This window comes from Lactuca saligna, chromosome 6 (genome assembly GCF_052625555.1).
Source record: "Lactuca saligna cultivar CGN05327 chromosome 6, ASM5262555v1, whole genome shotgun sequence".
In the NCBI taxonomy this organism is placed as follows: domain Eukaryota; kingdom Viridiplantae; phylum Streptophyta; class Magnoliopsida; order Asterales; family Asteraceae; genus Lactuca; species Lactuca saligna.
In genome coordinates, this window is record NC_136422.1 from 170,773,849 (window position 1) to 170,781,634 (window position 7,786).

The following is a 7,786-nucleotide window of genomic DNA, read 5'->3' on the forward strand; positions in this document are numbered from 1 at the left end:
TGCGAAAACCGAGGAACCGATAGCTGAGCCGACGGCCGACGTCCCTCTCTTCGTTCGTCTGCTTGGAGACGTTTTTCGTTTGCCCGTTCAACAAATGGCGACGGGATGCGATTTAGCCCTAATCCCTTTTAAAATCTTTTTAAAATGACTAAACTACCCCCCCCCCCCCCCCCCCAACTATTAAACCTTTATTCAAAATAATCCTAATCCGTAAATAATAATCCCATTTATTCAAAAACAACCCATACTTTGATAATTATCAGCCAAAACAATCCCATTTATTTAGGAAGTTACATACCAACCCCCATAGTATGTTCAAGTTACAAAATCAATCCCTCCCTTGAATTATTTTAGCCAAATCAATCCTATTTTGTTTAATTAAATTACCAAACAACTTTCAATAGTTTACATTTATTTAGAAACAGCCCCAAGAGTATTTCGAAGTTCAAGGATGGTGGATTTGTGGTTTCTCACGACAAGCTTCTAAAAACAAACTCGAACAAATGGAACTCACGCTTCAAGGGTGAGTGCTTACGTCCTTTTTTTTAATATTTTAATTATTTCGGGGAAATACATGTGACTAAATATTTTATTTGTACAAATCAATTTCCTTTTTATGCAAAAATACAATAAATCTAGTTTATAAAAATACTATTATTTTCCAATTTACCATATTGTTACGAATAAACTAGTATAAACTTTTCGTATATGTATTATGATTATTTTATCGTAAAATAATCAATTCATATAACAAATACTACATGATACAAAATTATATGATTTTTATGTGACATTGCATATTATAACAAGCATGTTATGAAACTCTATAGTATTTCAACGATTTGAGCTATTACTATGCATGTTTATGTATATGTTTAAGTACACAACGTTTATACATGTATATATGTTCATTAATTTGAAACATTCATTTTATAAAAGGGAGAACATTACATTTTTACATACATACCAAGCATACTTGGCTTTTATAAACTTTATACAATGTAATTCATTATGCCTAGTGACTTAATCACGATTAAGTTATGGCTGAGAGCTATTCACGAACTTTTTAATTAAGGGTTTTTTAGTGAGACGTAATTCATTAGTTGAGTTTAAACATTTAACATACCTGCAATACTATAACCGTTAATCTTCGTAGCAAGATAAATATGTATAGATCTATACGGAGTTGACATCCTCACATGTGGTTGCTAGCAACAACCTCGACCGATCAATCAAAGCGGGTGATAAGTGTATGCGATCGTTAGTGTAACATCTAATGAAGCGTTGTAAGGGGTACACTCAGTCACATAGCTCGATTATAAGACTCGCTATACACATTAACTGGAATCTCTCTCTCTCTCTCTCTCTCTCTCTCTCTCTCTCTCTACCAACCATGGGCTTGGTTGCTTTCAAAATTATTTGAAGTATGGAATTACTTATGTAATAGTATAATTTTGGTTTTCAAGTATATTCAAATATTCTTTACAAACATGGTTTTTAAGTATTAATTTACTTATAAAAATATACATCTTGGATTTAAAAACTCATTGCAAACACTATTTAAACTATTGTTATCATATAAAGAAAATATTTTTTAGACTTTTAAAAAGTGTTATTGTTGTTAGCAGAATACCTATAACTTTCACCAACCTTATGTTGACCCTCAAAACTACATGTATTCTCAGTAAATCTTTAAACAGACATTCAAGACGGATTGGATTGCAGGTAAACTAGTTTACTTGATGCTTATTTGTTAAGGCAATTCATATATTATTATTATTATTATTATTATTATTATTATTATTATTATTATTATTATTATTATTATTTTGTAGAAACCTTGTATTCAAATATCAAGATGGAATACGAATGCTATATTATTTATTATTGTACTTATACTATATATTCAGTTTACATATGATCCATGAACTTAGTCGCACAACCCGGTGTGTTCCGCCACCTCAGTCGAGAGTGTGATGTTGGATGATTGTTTTATTATTATAGAATCTAATTTCTTAGTCTTAAATTTTGGGACATTATATGGATGTTGGTTATTATTATTATAAAATTTGAAATTTTTAGTCTTAAAATTTGGGACGTAACAAATGTACTCTTCCATAGTCGAACTCCCATTCTTCAAATTCAAGAATTGGTTCTCCAGCTCCAATATGTTATGATCGTTCTTTCATTTGAAATGCACTAGGAACTATGTTCATGCCAGTAGCAATGGCTCATTTGAGCTTAACATCTTTCCCAATGTGTGCCACCAGCGAACAGTTGAGCCCTTAAATTGTCTCACCATGTAGGTGGTTTGCCACTTTCTTGAGCAACCACATGTAATAAAAGATTTCTCCATCTCCGACATCTAGTCCATAACTACCATCGGGTCTTTTTTTCTAGTAAAGGATGAGAGTTTGCAATTTATAAAGTCCTTATAATTTCATATGCTCCTACAATCCCCTTCATTCAGGTCGTTCCTCTTAATTACTTGTGGTTTTGCTTGACTCACAGTTCTGCTATATATTCCTTCCTCCGACTGACCTTCATTCATTTCAGGTTGCACAACTTGCACAAAGGGTTCTTTTCCGTTCTCTCAGATGAACTCTCTCATTTCCTCCTTCTACTCAGCTAGTAGGGCTCTAATCATTTACATTGTAACAGGTTCAACTTCCAACACTGCTTCAATTGCATGCTCTGTAACACCCCGGTATTCAGGTACTTTTAAATTCATCGTTATGGTTTTAACTCATGTTATTTTGGTCTCTGTAATAGAATGAAGTAGCTACGAGAATCGCTAATGGAAATTTTGTAATTTTGGGACAGGAGGAGTACGCAAAGCGTATAGGAGAGTACGCTGAGCATACTAAGGCATGACCTAGTACGTTGCGCATACACTTATGTACGTTGGGCGTACTTATGTCTAGAGGAAACCCTAAGTTTTGGGGTTTGAGGGGTATTTAAACATCTTTATGGCTCATTTATCCACGCCTTTTCAACCTCCAAAGCCTTAGAGTCGTTCTTGCAAAACCCCAACCCCTTAGAGTGTGATTTGAGCCATAAAGTGTGTTCTTGGTGTATTAGAGGAAGAAGAAGTTGCATCAAGAAGCCTTGAAGTGGAAGCAAGCTTATGGATCTGGGATTTTTTTCCCCTTTGTGAAGCTCCATAAGGTATAAAGTCTATACCTTTATGTTTTGGTTGTTAAATCCCATCTGTGGGAGTTTCATGTTGCCTTTCTTGCCCCAGAGGTCTAATTCTATGCATGTTTGGTTATTGACGTTTTGAGTTGTCTTTCCAGACCCTAGGAAGGGTCCTAAGCCATAAAAATGAAGTCCTTATGGCTAGAATTGTCTCATGTATCTTGTAGATGGTCTTAATGGATTAAGACCTTGTATTAAGGACTTTATGGACGTGTAGAGTCATAAAGTTGGAGACTTTATGACTTTAGGGTGAATTTTGGACCGTAGATCTGAAATATGGGCTTAAGTACTTAACCCATTAAGCATTTAATGAAGATGTGAGATATGCGAAGTTACGCCCCACGTAAGTGGGAGTACGCCCCGCGTACTCAATTAGCCACCCCGTAAGCTGGTAAATGCGAGGCTTCGCGTACGCTTAGCGTACCTTTGAGTTACGCCCCACGTACTCGCATGAGTCAGCCCTTGTTGAGTCGACTCGGTTGAGTTGAATCGGTTGGGTTGACTCAAATGGTTTAGTGGGTTTAACCATTTGACTTTGACTAGTTAGCTTTGAGTTTTACCAAGTTTGACCACTTTTGACCAAGTTGGATTTTGAGGGCATTTTGGGTATTTTAGGATTTTGATGAAATTGGTCACTTGGTGGATGTAGGTATAGAGTAAAGACCCATGAATGGTATTTTCGGTATTTCCTGGAAAAACCATAAGATTACACTGATAAACCATACTCAAACAAACACATTGCAATGTTAAATGCAACAAATAGCAATGAACTTTCGTTGATAGTTTTTCATACTGATTATTTTGATAAAAAAAATAAATAAAGGACCAATGATATTAGTGAAAGCTCTCTTGATGAAGTACAAAGGGGGAGATGTGCTCATTTGATATGAAAATCGCATATAAAGTGTAACGCATAAATCGATGTTTTTGTACATGGCATCGGTTAGAAGTTAGGTTACATGATGGTGTCTGTAGAAGGATGCGAATTTCCTTTATACGACACCAAAAATAAAGGTTTATATATATATATATATATATATATATATATATATATATATATATATATATATATATATATATATATATATATATTCTAGAGACATGCCTTCTAATATAAATGAAACATACAATGCTAATAAATTCATAAGAAATTAAAGTTACACATAAAAAATAATAATAAATATGTAAATTAATAATTGTTATTTGTTTTTTTAGACTGCTTGTTTATAACCAAAACCAATATAAAATCCAAAATGATATTCCGATTTTTGTTAAATCCAATAAAAAATATGAATATCCGAACGATATAGCTCAATCTAAATTGTTTAATTAGACAATTCGAGTTTATTATATAATGAATACCCCTATATATCTAATATGACTTTCAATTATTAAACAAATACTTCTTATCACTAAAATTATACAAATAAAAAAATTTAATCAAAAGAAGATTGAAAATAAATTATAATAAGGATTGTTCTCGCACTTACGAAAGTAATAAATATTGAAAAATAAATTACAATTAATATTGTTCTCGAACTTACAAAAATAAAAGTAACCAATTAATCCTAATATAAAAATTACTATTATGTTATATCTTCCTATTCATATAAAATCATGACATATAAAATCCATTAATTTTTTTAATCCCCTCTTTAGATACTGACATTTGCTTACTCTAGTGAGTAGGAAGATGAGTATGAACGAAAAATAAGATAGATATTTGATTTCTGAACTTATATACATTTCTATTAGGCTATTAGCAATTCAGTATTCTTAATTTGGATCTAGTATAATAATTTATTTACAATCTTTGATTTTAGGTTTATCTGTATTTTAACGATTATGTTAATTTGATCATAATAATGTCAAATCAGTGTCACTAATTTAAAAAGTTAATTTTATAAAGATAAACTAACTTAAACATTTTTTACAAAGATACACCAAATTAAACATATTGGAATGTTTGTTGACTATTTTAAAAAAAACCAACAAAGTAGTTTCTTGATTGTTTGGGCTTTGGGCCATATTGCTAAAAGTTTAGCTTGTAACTTATTTTGTTAGCTTCTTATTTGGCCCAGCATAATTTAGACTAGATCGATCATGATTCCATGACTCATGCATGACAATTTGACTTATCGACATGCAGCAATTTATCCTTATAGTATATTTTATATAAGAGCAAATATTTTATTTTTCAGTTCGTATATTATAATATATTCACTACCATTTTTTATTTTATTTCTAAAAGATAACACGCCGCTCTTTTATAAAAAAAAATTATATCTCCTTTAAATAATTTGATCTTGCCCCTTCCTCATTCCCCTTCTTTCAATATAATACTTAACTTTTGCATTTCAATGTAAGAGTTCCTATTTCAATATAAGAGTTCGGTAAATTCGATCATGTATTATTATGATATTTAAGAGTTTTTATTTTTTTAGTTTTTATTTTAAACAAAAATCTCTTAATCAAATAACTATTTCAAATAGTTTTTTATAACAAATAAACAAATAAAGTTATATTAAAATCTATTTAAAAAAAAAAAAAACATTTTTTTTATCTTTTGTTGCAGGGACACCGAGTCCAATACGCGGCAACATTTTCTTTGTCGTTAAGAAGAATAAAAAAAAATACTTATATAATATAAATATAATTTTTAATTATTAATTCATATATCTCATCCACGTAAACAAATAGATAATATAGGTGTGTGTCCACAGTACACCGATAGAGAACCGACAACCGACAATGGCCACCAACACTCTACAAACATTCACGGTGTTTTACGACGGTTGGCTTCTCCGCCACCAGCGCCTCCAAGACCAGTTATCCGCCGTCGCCAATGTCAAAGATGAAGATCTCAGTAAATTGGTGGAACAAGCCGCCGAACATTACCGCCTATTCTACGAACAAAAATCAATCGCGATCGATAAAGACGTTTTTCTCATATGCTCTCCGCCGTGGTACACCTCTTTCGAGAAAGCATTATTCTGGGTGAGCGAATTCCCACCATCGTTGTTCTTCCGGTTCCTTAGCGATCTGAATCTGACGACGGAGCAGGCGAGGAGGGTGGAGACGGTGAGGGTGGAGGCGGCGAGGAAGGAGTCGGAGATAGGGGAGGCGATGGCGACGGTACAGGAGAGTTTAGCGGCGGCGCCGTTGTATGGGTTGGTGAATAGGACGGAGAGGTTAGTGGATGGGCAGGTGTCGGAGCTGGATGATGCTATGGAGGAGTTGAAGGAGGCGATGAGGGTGGTGATGGTGGAGGCTGATGGTTTAAGGGTGATGACGGTGGTGGAGATCTTGGAGGTTTTGGAGGTGATGCAGAGGGTGAAGTTTTTTGCTGCTGTTGGGGAATTTCGTATTCGAGCTAGGAGGATCGGGTTGCAGATGGATGTGTAACACTCTTTCATTTATGGAATAAAAATGTTACTCTTTAATTATATCATCTGAATCTGGTTTTAACTTTTAAGGCAACATGTATCATTGATTTTGTATTGAACAAGTTGATGAATAGTTATATTTTGAATTGATATTGATATTATGATTATCCACATCGTATCAGAACAAAAGTTTATTGAAAAGCAATAAGTCTGTAAATGTAAATGTTAGATTATCACAATTGTGTGTTCTTTGTATAATTATTGTAGTTATTTTTCCATTATCAATGTAATAAAGTGTTCTTTTTCATTCTTAATTTCATAGAACGTCCGTGATAAAACCTTTTTATAATTTTTTTAAAGATGATTTTCAACCAAAAAAGCTTTTGAAATACGAAATGACTATATAATATTTTTGTTTCAAATGAATGTTTTTGCGAAGTGTTTTGCTAATTAACAAGCTTTTGACATGAGGTTTTTTACGATTATTGTTGGGTCTCGTTTTTAACCAATTAAAACTTCATATCACGCCACCAAAGAGAGAAGGTTGAAGGTGTTCTAAGTTGCCAATGTCGTGAAGAAAGTTATGTGATAAGTGGTGGTTGAGGTCATGCTTAAGAATGTCAACTTTGTCCACGTCATCACAACACCACGTACGTGGTCACATCGAGACCCATGGCCACATCATTCACACCACCCTCATGGTGTTAAAGATATATGCATTCCTTGCTGATGCATATATAATGGTAGATAATTGGTACTTAGGGTTTTGGTTGTTTCTAACAACAAGTTCAGAAGTAACACAACAAACTTGTTATTTTAGACAATTGAATTCTATTTTCCTATTATTTTCATATTCATGATAGTATGAAAAAAAAAGTTCGATCCCAAGTTGTTTAAGAATAGTGTCTTTGAGTTTCTCAACCCTTTAACTTAGGATTAATCAGTTCTATTTCTCGATTGGAGCAGAAAAATGATATAACTCAACGGTAGAGTATCACATTGACGTGGTGGAAGTCATCATTTCGAGTCTGGCTCAAGTAGGTATACCAAAAAAAGAAAAAGAAAGGAATTCTTGCTTTCAAATTCTATAAAACCACAAAAAGATCTACTATTTACATAAATTTCCACTGTAAACCAAACAAAACTTCATGCATCCCGTCTTCCTTGATTATTTTTATTTAGATTTTATAAATTCTTTATTC

At 33.0% G+C, this 7,786-nt stretch overlaps 1 long non-coding RNA gene and 1 pseudogene across 1 annotated transcript; both read left to right on the forward strand.

Annotated features, from left to right (window-relative positions):
- The first annotated feature begins 216 nt into the window (after positions 1–216).
- On the forward strand, positions 217–3,134 carry LOC144999676 (uncharacterized). The gene is made up of 3 exons (XR_013660956.1): positions 217–523; positions 2,662–2,715; positions 2,824–3,134. It is a non-coding gene; the product is annotated as an uncharacterized LOC144999676 (long non-coding RNA).
- A 2,734-nt stretch (positions 3,135–5,868) lies between these two features.
- LOC145003459 (protein RESPONSE TO ABA AND SALT 1 pseudogene) lies at positions 5,869–6,751 on the forward strand (annotated as a pseudogene).
- The last annotated feature ends 1,035 nt before the right edge of the window (positions 6,752–7,786 follow it).